The sequence below is a fragment of the Lonchura striata genome, chromosome Z (assembly GCF_046129695.1).
Source record: "Lonchura striata isolate bLonStr1 chromosome Z, bLonStr1.mat, whole genome shotgun sequence".
Taxonomy (NCBI): Eukaryota; Metazoa; Chordata; class Aves; order Passeriformes; family Estrildidae; genus Lonchura; species Lonchura striata.
This window is the reverse complement of record NC_134642.1, coordinates 42,179,865-42,192,978: the sequence shown is the minus strand read 5'-3', so window position 1 is coordinate 42,192,978 and position 13,114 is coordinate 42,179,865. Positions and strand designations below refer to the sequence as shown.

General features: G+C 42.9%; 1 protein-coding gene across 17 annotated transcripts in view; it reads left to right on the top strand.

The window, feature by feature from the left end:
• CELF4 (CUGBP Elav-like family member 4) overlaps positions 1-13,114 on the top strand; it is a 708,166-nt gene that overhangs the window by 578,125 nt on the left and 116,927 nt on the right. The gene's annotated exons all lie outside the window — the stretch shown is intronic.

Genomic DNA, 13,114 nt, shown 5'->3' with positions numbered 1-13,114 from the left:
AGTTAAAGAGCTCTGTCAGCGGATGGAAATGACAGTGGCATTTAAAGCCAGCCGGAGTTGAGAGCTGGGGGGGTGGGAAGGTGGGTGGAAGAAATAATCTTCAATAAAATGTTTGTAGGGAGATGCTAAGTGGCATCAAAGAAAGTAGCCCTGAATTCCCCAAGAGGAGAAATCTTGGGTTCATTATACGCTCAGTGGGATGGGTCTCCCCTGAATTTGAAACCAGCCCAAACGCAGGGAGAAAAAGTGACTGGAGGACTCCAGAAAGGGCTCTGGACATCCCACCTCTATGGATAACTTCTTTTGTGGTCCAGTTGGCCTTACCTAGTGACAAGTGTGTGCTGAAAGAAAGCTCCCCTGGGAGGTGTTGATTATAAATTCTATTTCAAGCCCTGCCTGGTATTTCAGGGCATCCTGTCTGATCCAAGTTTTAGTGCATTCTTTCACTGCTCTTCACTGCTGTTTTAAAAACTGGGGTGTGACTTGCAGGGAAGTCTTCTTCTCAGAGAAGAATGAGTTTTGCCTGTGCAGGAGATTTCACAGGGGTTTTGTTTTCTTTTCCTTACTGCAACAGAACAGTGAAAGGAGTGTAAACAAACAGGCTAAATCAGGGAAACACATGCAGACTACCAAACTCTGGCACAGAAAAGGTGTGAAGGGTGTAGTCCAGGGTCTTGCTGTCCTTCTGCTCTGTTGTCACCAGATCTCTACTGGCATGGTGTAAGACGTTGTTCTGCATCAGGGAGAATCTGCAGTACCAGCAGTGGCAGGGACATCTAAGCAGTGTTTCAGCAAATCGAGAGTCTGATCCAAAGCCTGCAAGGTTCCATGACAATCTTTTTCATTAACTTCAATAAGCTTCAGCTCTAGCCTTGAAATCCCCTGTTTATTTCAAGCACTGGTGTAGCATCACTGGAATATAATGCTCCTCCTCAGACACACCTTAGGGTAGCAGTCTAAATGAATATGTGGATAAGTCAAACCAGATCCTGCTGGGTGGCACCCTGAAGCAGACCCATTCATTTCCTAGGTCATTTCTCAAGATGGCCAAAGTATTTCAAAGGAACAGGTGCCTAGCCCAATGTGTAGTTTTGTAACAGGCAAAGCATTCCCCTGGAACAGTGAAATTTCTGCCAGGGGACTTTTTTTTTTTTTTTAATTAATGCATTGAGCTCTCTTTTCAGGAGGTACAAATCTATCATTTTAACAGGATCTTTTTGATTTACTTTTGTTTCAAGTCTGTATTGTATTAAACCACTAGCTTCCATTCTGAGTTAGACCAAAGGTTTGTCTAGTCCAGCATCCTCGGTTCCAACAGCGCCCATTAGAAACAGTAGGAACAAAGCTTTTATGAAGAGTGATTCTCTCCCTAATACCCTCTGGCTTCCAGCAGACAGAGGTTTAGTGACTAAGATAGATTTTGCATCTGGATATTCATGTTTTATAGCACTGAGTGGACATAAGCACCACTAATCTGTCTAATTCGCCTTGGAGCTAATTTATTACTTTTGCATTCAGCAACATCCCATGACAGAAATGTCTTTTATTTATTCATATATTGTGTGAAAATATACTTTATTTTGTCTGGCTGAAAACCACAGCCATTCTGCTTTATATATTTTATGTTTTGAGGTTATTAAGACAAAGGCTTTTTATTCCTCTGAGACAATACCCTGTAACATTTCACAACTGAAGAATTTCCGTTTCACAAGAACTTTGGCCTCTCCAATTCAAAGTGAAAGTACATTTTTAAAGACATCAGTATTTCTTATAGGAAAAAAATCCTATTTTCATCCAGTTTCAGTCATTTCATTATATCAGTGTAATTGAGGGTGACAGCACCAAAAATAATAATAGCAAAAAAAAACCCCAAAAACCAAACAAACATAAAATTACCAACAGTTACAAAAAACCTACTTAGGCACCCTAGGAAGAACTGACAAGAATGAATTAAAGTTTTGTAATAGCAGCTTTTTCCTGCCAGCTGGGCTAGGAGAGTCACAAGGGTAAGTTGAGAGGATCAGACACCCTAGCCAAATCACATTGGCACACATCATGTGCCTCCACTTTATTGCTCAGCTACCTATATGCAGGTGTGTTCTATAGAAGCAGAGTTCCATTCTCATCTTCATTTTTATCAATAAAATCTTCCAAATGGGACTTCCACCCAGATAGAGTGAAACTGGTTTAACAAAAGTTATGCTATCTTTTTAGGTGATCTGCCATGTGGGGGAAAAAAGTCACTGTAAGGGTCTCCTAGCAGTCAGTGGGATGTCTGGAGGATTAACTAGGTGGATGCTGTTGGGGTTCTGGTCTTGTACTATTCACCATATGCCACATATGCCCAGCTCCACTGCTCACATCCACAAGAAAATCCTTACAGGATTTCAGCTCTTGCTCCATAAAGCAGGGTGAAATTATTTTTTCCCCCCAGCCTTATTTTTCTGCTTACAGTCACAGGCAAGAATATCTTTACATGCTCATAAACACAGCCTGGCAAGTTCCACTTTTGATTTTAACTAAGGATTCCAGGTACAGCATCAAACAAGTAATGCACAAAACTTCTGTATGAAATACAGCTTCATAACTGAAGTGAACATTAGTCTAAGAGCTGTATGAAGTAGGAAAGGTGTTATTGAGACCTCTGAGACATGCTGCTTGGATTCCTTTATTATTATTGTTTTCTTTTGCCTTTCCTTCATTTTCTTTGTTTGTAGATGAGGGCACAGAGAGGAAAAAAGCCAGAAAGTTTATAAAAGCAATAGAGAAAGGAGTTGAGGCATTTTGTGGAGATCTTTAATGACATTCTGTATAATTTGAAAGTGGGGAGAAAAGGGGAGAGAGAAAAAGGGAATTAGCAAAAAACTGGCAAAAGGAAAGTGGAATGTGGAGAGAAGCGTGTGGATGAATTTTAATGCAATCAGAAAGCTGTAATAATGGTAATAAAGGAATATATTCAGACGTCAAGAGAGGGAGAAGGGAACAGGACCCGCGACACCAGAATTTAAATTAGACATAGATGTATAATTCTCTTTTCTTCCCCCCCTCCTTTCTTCAAATGAAGAAAATGGAATTTTTAAGCAAAGCAAAGGAGGGATTAACAATTGGCAGGTTTTCAGCCCTTTGTCTTTTGGCGAATCCCATTTAATCACCGTCTTTAATATTAAGGAGGCTGTGGCCATGCAGGGCTGTCTCAGGCTTGGGGGAAAAGGGATGATATACAGAGGAAAAGAGAGATAACACTTAGGTTCAGGCAATTGTGAGGAAGTGTTTCAATTACCTCTACTGAAGTCTTTAAAAACTGAAGTTTAATTTGATCTGAAATGTCGTCCCAGCTCCTGCAAGAGAAAATCTGTCCTTCCCACCCCCCTTCCTGCTCATGCCCATGTTGTTTCAATAGTCCTCAGTGCTCAAGGCTGGAGTGCTACCACAGATTAATGTCTTGGCCTTCTAGGCTTCTGGAAAGGGTTTCAAAGCTTTGACAGGTCACCAGTGAGATGAGTTTAGGAACTGAAACTTATTTTCCTGACATACTAGTCTTGACACCACTGACCCTGCAGTGTTTGTCAAGAAGCTTCTAAGCTTTGCTCTGAATGGGTGTGAAAACCAAATGGCCCCTCAGGCTCAGCCTCAACCTTTTGTGGCCGCAGAGTAAAATGGGGATGTTACACATAGGAATTAAGATCTGTTAAATCCAACAGAACCAAAGGCAATAGGAGTTGTATTCAAATCTGAGCTGCCTCTGAAAGATGAGTGCAAATGCATAAATCAGTGTTCATTTGATGTATCATTTGACAGTACAAGACTCCTTCATCTCCTTCTTCTTCTGGAAATCCATCAAACTGGGCCAAGATAATATTTGTGGATTCACAGGAGGAAGGAGCCTAAACAGTCATGCAAATTCCTGTGAAGTTTAGTTATAGCACAGCTGGACACATCCGCTCTTCCATGCTGCATCTCCTTAGGTGCTTTTTCCCAAGAGTGTTTCCAGGGTTGTTCCTGGGAAACGTGAACTGTATGAATAGCCTGCTAATAGCTATGGAAAGAGGCCTAATTTTTACCTTTTTTTCATGATTGAAAGGTTGATATAGATTCAGATATTCTTCCTGTTATGGCAGGATTGTGTGTGTTTAGGCTATAGGTTGAGTTTAGAAAGACCAGATTTTGACACCCAAGCCTTTTCCTAAAAAGCATTGTCTCAGGAACAATTCTCAAAAATATTCCACTTGTGTGTTTCAGATAATGACTAAGAAGAACTATGAGCTGTGAGGCACAGTTCAGAGGCAGACGCTTTATGCTTTGCCTGGCATGGGGTTTTAGACCTTTCTCACCAGCAGGTTTCTGAAGCAAGGGCTACAAATAAAATGGATCTTTTCAAGTTGTTTTCATGGCTCAGTATCAAACACCATAAAACCTGTCATTTAAGATCTGCAGAGGGAATCTGCACTGGGAATCTGCACGTCTCTTGGCAATGGACAGTTGTGACAGTGCTGTTCAGCAAGTCAGAGCTACAGATATTTGTCTTGGGGTTATAATATTTGCAGCTGTACAAAATCTGCTGTTAGGATCGTTTAGGCTGTATCTTCATGGCAAGATTTGCTTGGCCTATGGCCAAAAGTTTTGTCCATACCCTATGTGCACAAAGGAAGCCTGAGTGTGTTTTCATCTGAACTGCCCTGATAAGGCTCTCAGTTTGCAGCTGGGTTTCAGTTCAGTGCTGGTGCACAGAGGGGTGCTGCTATAGCAGCACAGACCTGCCAAACCCAAACTACCCTCCTGCTCTGAACAGTCTCCTCCATCTCCTTCCATTTTTCATCATGGCCCTGCACTTTTTCCATCCTTCTTGTCCGCTTGGTCTCCCAGACAATACCTTGATGTGGTTTACAGCTGCTGCACATCAAGGACCTCTCCCAGGTCCCTCTATAGCAGGTCTTTCCTCAGGAAGGTAGGACTGTAGGATAGACTAGGACACTGAAAGAAGAGAATAGGCCCAGTCATGTTTAATTAAAAAACATCATCTTAGACATTGGGTTTGTCATCTGGCAACAAGTTAATTTTCTTTCCAGTTTCTCACAGGGTCAACAGCAGCCAATATCTGTGTTTTCTTGGAAACAAACACCTTGATCACTGAGCTGCTGTCTTTAGGAGTCACACTACTGCAGGACATGAAAATCTCTCCCTGTAAGATTCAAGATTCACAGTCATTGTACTCCAAGATTCACAATCATTATACTCCAAGATTCACAGTCATTGTAATTTTCCAAAGTAGACTTTTATTGAGGACTAAACCCTGCCTTCACTTACTCCCACACTCTTGCATGAAAAAGAGCTGGGAAAGCTCCAGCTACTTAAATTGGATAGAAGTCATTGCAGGGTTCAGCTACCAATCTGACTCCCAGCCTGCCAGGTACAGTTCACTATTTCTGCCAGGGCTACCCGTGCTCCTGGAGTATGGCAAACCTCACCAATGCCCAGTTTTGTCAGTTACAAACATCAACTGGTCTTTTTGCAGTTGGGGAAACTGAGGCTGCCTTTTTCACTGGGTATTTCATGTAGCCCATCTTTCCACTAAGGCCACTGTCCTTGGCAGAGATATAAGTATTTAATAACAGTAACTGCACAGTCATCCATCTCTTTGGTACCAGAAATAACAAATTTCTAACAGAAAATGGTTTTGGTTTCCCTAGTTTCCAAAGCATGGCTTAAGATGGGACTCAGGAGTCCCAAAAACCAGTCTGAAAAGTACAGAAAAGAGCTTCAGCCAAGCTCATGAATCCTCATGGGTCCACTCTTCCATAACTGGATCAGGAATGATTGTCACTCTTTCCCAAAGCAAGATCTAGGTTCTATCTATTGAAAATAATTTGTGGCATGTTGAAAATAAGCAGAAGGAAGTTCCTGGCTCAGTGGGTGCTTAAGCTGGAGAATGTGCTGCTGCAGGATGTGCTGGATGCTGGCAAGCACACATGGGTTCAAAAGTCCACTGAACAATTACATCAAAGACACTTCAGAAACTACTACATATGAAAAAAGAAAACAAAACATCAAAACATGTAAAAAAAAAAAAAAAAAGAAACCCCAAACTGAAACAAACAAACAAAAATCCCCACACTGCAGACTCCAGAATTCCCTGAATTACAGAGCACTGACTCTAGGAGAATATTTTGGGGGATCAACAAAATTCCCTGTTCTTTTACTCTTCCCTAGACATGCAAACTGGCTATTGCCAGAGACAGCAAACAGAGTCAGGCAGACCCTCTGTTTCTTGCTCAGCTGTTCTTTCAGTCTGTTTACAGGATCCATGCCCAAGTCAAGGCTCAGAGTGCAGCCAAGCAAGCCAAGCAATTAAGTAAGAGAAATCCTTCACACTAAGTTTTTGACATGCAACAGTGGAGAGTAATGCACCTGTGGGATGAAGCTTCCTTCTTTGCATGGGAGAATTATGCTCCCACACCTGGGCTTATATTAATTTGCGCTTGTCCCCGTCACACAGCTGTTCAGATTAGCTGTTATTCTCTCTAGCCCCGGTGTCTCAAAGCCTCTGTCTCCAGCAGCTGGAGACCAGCAGCTGTGCAATCATATCTGCTAACGTATGGGATATAAAGGATCTGTTAAGTAAAACCAAACCAGGGAGGGAAGAGGAGGAGAGATCAGTGCAAAGAAATCAGTCCTGATAAGATGTGATTAGGGATGCTCCACAACACCAGGGTGCAAGGAGGAGGTGAACTCAGTAAACATTTTAAAGTCTGCAGCAGAATTAGCCTCTTGAAGGTGTTGTTTGATATGGGGAGAAGGAGGGAAAAGGGGCCAAGTAGGAGCTGCAGGTGGGAGGAGGGTTTTTTTGCTATGGTTTGGAGTTATGTAGCACTATGCTTCTGTTGTTTGGGGTTTTGAATCTTGTTGGATTTTTCCCCATCCTAATTTTTGATGCACCTCTATTTTACAAGGTTCATGTGTTTTCCAGCAAGGTGCTATGGAGAAGATAATTAGCTAATTTACAATTAGCTACAACAGTATTCATAATCACTTCCCCTGTGGAACGGGTGGTAATCATCATCACGTAGCTGTAGGACTGCTGTGAAAATGGCAATAGGAGTGTGAAACCCAGGCCCTGGGAAATGCCCTGCTTTTAGCCTATTGATCACCAGATTGGCACAGGTTAAGGGGAGTGTTGGGGCACTCTGTCTCAAGAGAATGACAGGTCTGAGCTTGCAGATTTGAGTTCAGAGCTCAAACCAAACTTTCATAACATTCAGGGCATCTGCATCTCACCCTTCTTCTCTCACGCTCCTTTCTTCTTTGACCTGTGGAGGATTCCTTGGTCATGACTGTCTGGAAGAAACACAGGTTTATAGCTCTTTTTCACCACCGTGACTTTGGCATATGCCTGATCCCACTGGAGTTGAGAGTTCTTGGTGATGAAAGGCTGGACATGAGTCTTGCAGCCCAGAAAACAGCCTTGTCCTGAACTGCTGAAAGGAAAGTTGTGGCAGATTGTTCTGCCCTTCTGCTCTATTTTTGTGAGGCTGTTTTTGTGGTTTTGAGGTTGCTACACCCAGCTCTGGAGCCCATGCCATAAGAAGGGTGTGGACCTGTAGTAGAGTATCCAGAGGAGGCCACAGAGATAACCAGGGGGCTGGAGCACCCCTGCTATGAAGACAGGCTGAGAGTGTTCAGTCTGGAAAAGAGAAAGCTTCAGGAAGACCTTATTGGGGGTCTTTAAATACTTTAGGATGCTCATGAGAGGTGGGGACAGACTTCTGTATATCGTCAATACCAGTGGGATAAGGGAATCCTGCTTATCAAAAACAAAAGAGAGCAGATTCACTCTAGAAACAAGGAGTGACAACTTTTTACACCAAGAAGTTGGTGAAACACTGACATAGGCTGCCCAGAGGGGTTATAGGTTTCTCATTCCTGAACACTTTCAAGATCCTGTTGACAAGGCTCTGAGCAACCTGCTCTAGTTGAGGATGTCCCTGCTTGGGGCTTGGACCAAATGACCTGTAAAGGTCCCTCCCAGTCCAAGCCACTCTGATTGTATTCATGTCATGAACACTCTCAGCGCTATCTCCTCTTCCTTCTTTGCCAAGGATGAATCAGGAGAGTAGGCAAGCAAAATCAACTCTGCTTCTTGCATCCTCTCTGTAAATGTGCCACTTGGTCCTGTGCACCAGCTTTTCTTCTTACCCACACCTGCATAGAAAACTTCTCTAGGCTGCTTGTTTGTTGTGTGGTGGTGCCAGGACCAAGGCTCTGCAGCTGCTCCCCCTCTGTGTGTGCAAGCATATTTGGGAAGGAGTGGAACAGCAGGGGAGAAAAATAATTATTAGCTACATAAATTAGCCTGGGACACAGAGATGGTTAATCTGTCCCTCTTTATTTCCAAGGCCTCGGAAGTTCTAGGTGGTAAAAGTCGGTTTGCACTTTCCCAATACAAGGATTCAGACTCTTTCTTTTGCATGAGGAAAACACAAGTGTATTTATATACTCTTATCTAAATGTGCCCCCACGCACACACATACATTAGCGAGAGCTATCTGGATAAACACAAGCCTGTGTCATGTCTCCCTGCGAGTGACCCTAATTTTCCCCCAGTCCCTCCACAATTGCTGTGATTCTTGTTCTTGTCCTCTTGCTCCACAGAGGGTCAAACATGCTGCATCTCATTGTCCCTCCTGTCTCTTTAATTAGTGCCCATCCTCCCCCTCCTCCCCCTCACTCCAGTGTCCCCCCTTCCCATCTCCTTTCAGCACTTGGTTTGCAGCGGCGCTCTATTATTTCACCTTTCACGTGTGCCGCCTCCTTCACCCGGGCCCATCTGACACCTCTGCCTTACACTCATCATGGAAACATAACATTTAAATACAAATAGAACAGGGAATAATTTAACCCCTATTTGCACTGGGGAAGGTGCCAAGGCTGCATATAAACACCACAGGGAGGTCTATAGATGTTGTATATTTATCTGATAAGTTGTGTTTCTTCACCACAGTGCCTTGCAGCCAGCTTTTCCTGACAGGCACAAGCCTCCACTCCTGGCAGAGTGGTCAAGAAGAGGGAAACCTGGTTCCACAGAGGTATTGGAAATGTGACTAAAGGGACATCTCTGGGAACTCTGATTTGCCATTGCAGTGGTCTTTCCCTTCCTATCCTCCTGTGAGGATCTTGGAGTGCTACCTTCTGTCACTGATTTATTTATGGAAAAATGGGGCAGACCTAATTTTCAGTATTATCAGAATTCACCAGCAAAAACATCCTTAGCTCTCCTTTGTGCCACCACACACAAAAATATCCACCCATGGACATTTCCATGGCAAAGCGGGGCATGAAGGACTCTGTTTGTAGAAAAAGACTGATAATGGGGTGTACAATGATGAGGGAAGACAAAGACATGAGGAGAAGAGGCTCACATGGACACCATATTCAGTTGCAATGTTACAGAGCAGTATCATTGCTCATAGTGGTGCCAGTTTTGGGGACATTGCTGCAGCAAGGTTAGTGGAAAGTGCTCACATGAGACAGAAACTGAAATTGTGACTTGGGAGAATATAAAAGAGAAATTTGGACAGGTTGTTCCTCACAAAAGCAAAGGGAAGATGCTCAGATATGAATGTATACTTGATGCATAGCCATGTGTGGCCTTGAGGAGGCTAAATGGATTAGATTTCTTTCATCACACCTGTTCTTAGACACGCTGAGTAAGCTCACTGTCTTCATTCCCCTCATAGGGAGGAGATGGAGGATGCTCCTCCTGAGTGCCCATCTCCATTGAGCAAGTCTGTGTGGTACTGCGAGGTACAACTGCCTCTCTGTGGTCACAGACCAGTTTAGGTTGGAGCACAAGGTCATGTCTACAGTTCATGCTGGGGACATTCCAGATCATGGGCTCATGCCTGGCCTCTTTTCATCCTTCTCTTCTGCCCTGGACAGTGATGTTTCTGTTCTCTTTGATTGTGTGTTCACTTTTGTCGGAGACCCATGTCTTAGGAAGCCTGGTCTGAAGATTTTTTGGCCCACAGTCCCACAGTCTGAAATAGCATTGAACACTGAGCCTGGCAGTGGGGGAGTTAGGGGACTGAGTCTGCCCAGTGCACTGAAATTTAGGCATGGATCCTGAGGCACATGTAGTGGGAACAATGTCTCACTGAAAAAGGAGGAAGCATGGGACTCAGGATGTTATATATGTGGATTATTGTTGGTAGAGATGAATCCTACAGGCAGGAAGAGCTTAAGGGCAATATCATCTGGGACTGTTCCAGACTTGTGTGTAGCCTAAAACTCAATGCAGCACCCTCAAATCCCACTAGAGGACACTGGAAACACCTGGTGAGGAGCACCAGTGGTGTGCACACATGCTCAAGACACACCTTGATGACATCAGCACATCCCCTCTTAATTTTATTCTTGAAAACTCATAGCATTTTTTTAGACATATTTACAATTCATAAGTAGTCTTCTTGGTTTTTGGCATGTCAGTTTTTTGTCTGGGATGTGGAAGAACAGTGTATGATGATGCCCAGGGTGTAACAGGCTCATAAAAGACCATTAGAGGATAAACTCATTAGCCAAGGCCTACAATACATTAAATGGTCCCTTCATCTGGACTCTTCCCTCCCTTTTTCTATTCAGGATATGTGACGAGTGTTCTTAAAACACAGTGTTGAGTTCCCTGAAAGTGCTGGAGTGTGAAACACAAATGCCGCATTTTGTTATAGAAACTACTGAAAGTAAAAAAACTTGTTAAATCAACTCATTTTTTATCAGTCTAGAGTGTGATTGTGTAGAGTTCTGAGAGGGCAGATATAAAAAATTATTCCCCTGACTACAGAGGGTGTTTTTTCAGGAGGGAGACAGGATGCTGGTTTGGAGATGGAGTTGGAGGTGATGTCAAAGCAGTGGCTGTTCATGGGGATCCCCTTTACGCCATCTCCCCTAGACCAGCAGCTCCTGGGGGAGATGATCCTTCCCTTTGACAGAGCCTGCCCCTGATGGTCAGATGACCATCTCATGGGCAGCTCACCAAAGCACCACATCATCTGCCAGCCAAAGATCCAGGGTGGGGGGATGTAAAAATAATACTTTGAGCAATTCCTAAAACACCTGGTTTCAGCTTTGCATAAACTAGACCAGACAAGGCAGTTTCAGGCAGTTCCACACTACAAAGTTTTGCTGACAGAGGAGGGATGTGATTTTTTTTTTTTTTAATGATACGTTTATATTAGCAAAATGACTGGTGAAAACAGTTACACAGCTAGAGGACTGTTTTTGCTGATGCAGCTTATTTGAAACAGGGAAAGCTGTATAAAGTGCAAAATAACACTCTTCTGTTGTGCTGGAAGTATGTAACAGACACAAAGTTTCTAGGCAAAACCTTTTGCCAATCATGTTCCTAGTTCTTTCCAGCTGATCTGACCCCTCCCTAATATATGTTGCAGGATATTGGTCCCATTGGCTAGGTAGGTTTTCCTTCAATAGCTGGAAAAGCTTTAGACTTTGGACTGGATTCATTCAATAAGGCTCTATCATGCACTAGACTGAAAGATACACCCCAGAGCACACAGTGAACTTTAGTAGCTGTTTCTCTAAGCTTGTACCTCACTTCTTGGAGTCCTTTTCGTGGGACACGTTGGCCATTGGGAAAACATGCCTTCCACATGTCCAAATCACCTTTTTGTGATATCAGGACAACCTACGAGCTGCGTGGTTTTAGGTGAGGCTTTGTGCACCACTACAATCTGAACATTTTGTTGCCCATTGAAGACCTCAAAACACCTCTCTGCATAATAAATTCCAACATAAAGTAGGAATATTTCATACTTTAACAGGTCTATCAGAAGGCTATTTCTGTTTTTCTCACCTATCAGAAGTGTACCTGTATCTCTCTAAACCTATCTTTCCTACCAGTTCAGCAGCCTAGTTGAAGGCAACATAATTCCTGCTTTTCTGTGGGCAGTACACTTTTCGCTGTCGTGGATAACTCGACTGCAGGGTTGAAAGCTCCTAATATCGTCATTCAATAGCCACTGCATGAAAAATTATTCACATCCAAGGCTGTAAAATAATTTTCCAGTGTGCGGGTGCATTTTGGAGAGGGGAATTTTGATCAAACACTGGTTTGAAGCAGAACAGATTGCCTACTCCAGTGATTTCTCTGTGAACAAAAGTGACATGAATTGCCCAATTAGTCAGCCAGAAAAGGGTTATTGCAAACCAGTGTTTTGTTCAGGTTTAGGTTAACCTGTACACTAATAAAATAAATTAAATTTTAAAAAATTATTTAGATATTTACATATATTTATTCAAATTAGTTGCATCTGCTCTGTAACGTGCTCTGAAAAAACCCTCTTAGTTCACACATTTACATAGTGTTTAATGAATCATAAATAAGACATTTATGAATCATGTGCAAATGGCCTGTTTACATACACAATGTAAACTATGTAAATTTCCTTTTTTCCTCTGTGTAATGGTAGTAGACTTTGAACAGATACCTGATTGAAAGGCATCACTCAGCCCCCTCTGAGATCCTTCTGAAAATTATTTGTTTTCACCAATATTTTCTGGAGGTGTCTCTTGAAGATCCCCAAATTTGGTTTAAGCCCAAGTATAAATCATAGAATCATTTGGGTTGGGAGGGACCCTGAAGATCATCCAGTTCCAATTCCTGCTCTGGGCTCACTCCAGCAGGTCCCTGTCCCTCCCGTGCTGGGAGCCCAGGGCTGGATGCAGTGCTCCAGGTGGGTCTCAGCAGAGCAGAGCAGAGGGGCAGAATCCCCTCCCTCCCCTGCTGCCCACGGGGCTCTGGATGCAGCCCAGGACACATTTGGTTCTGTGAGTGCACAGTGCTAACTCAAACTGAGCATACTTTTTCAAAACACAATTATCCACTAGCAGAAAACATCCTGCTTAGGCATGAAATACTACCTACCTGAGCTATCTCAGATATTAACAATTGTATAACTTAACTTTATATTTCAAAAAACAAATTAAATTTCAAAAAATCTGGGTTTATTTCAAATTAACTTTATATTAAAAATCTCATCCAAACTTGTAGATACATGTCTCTGAGTGGGCATGAATGACAAATCTCCAGTTTATAGGCTATGACTTC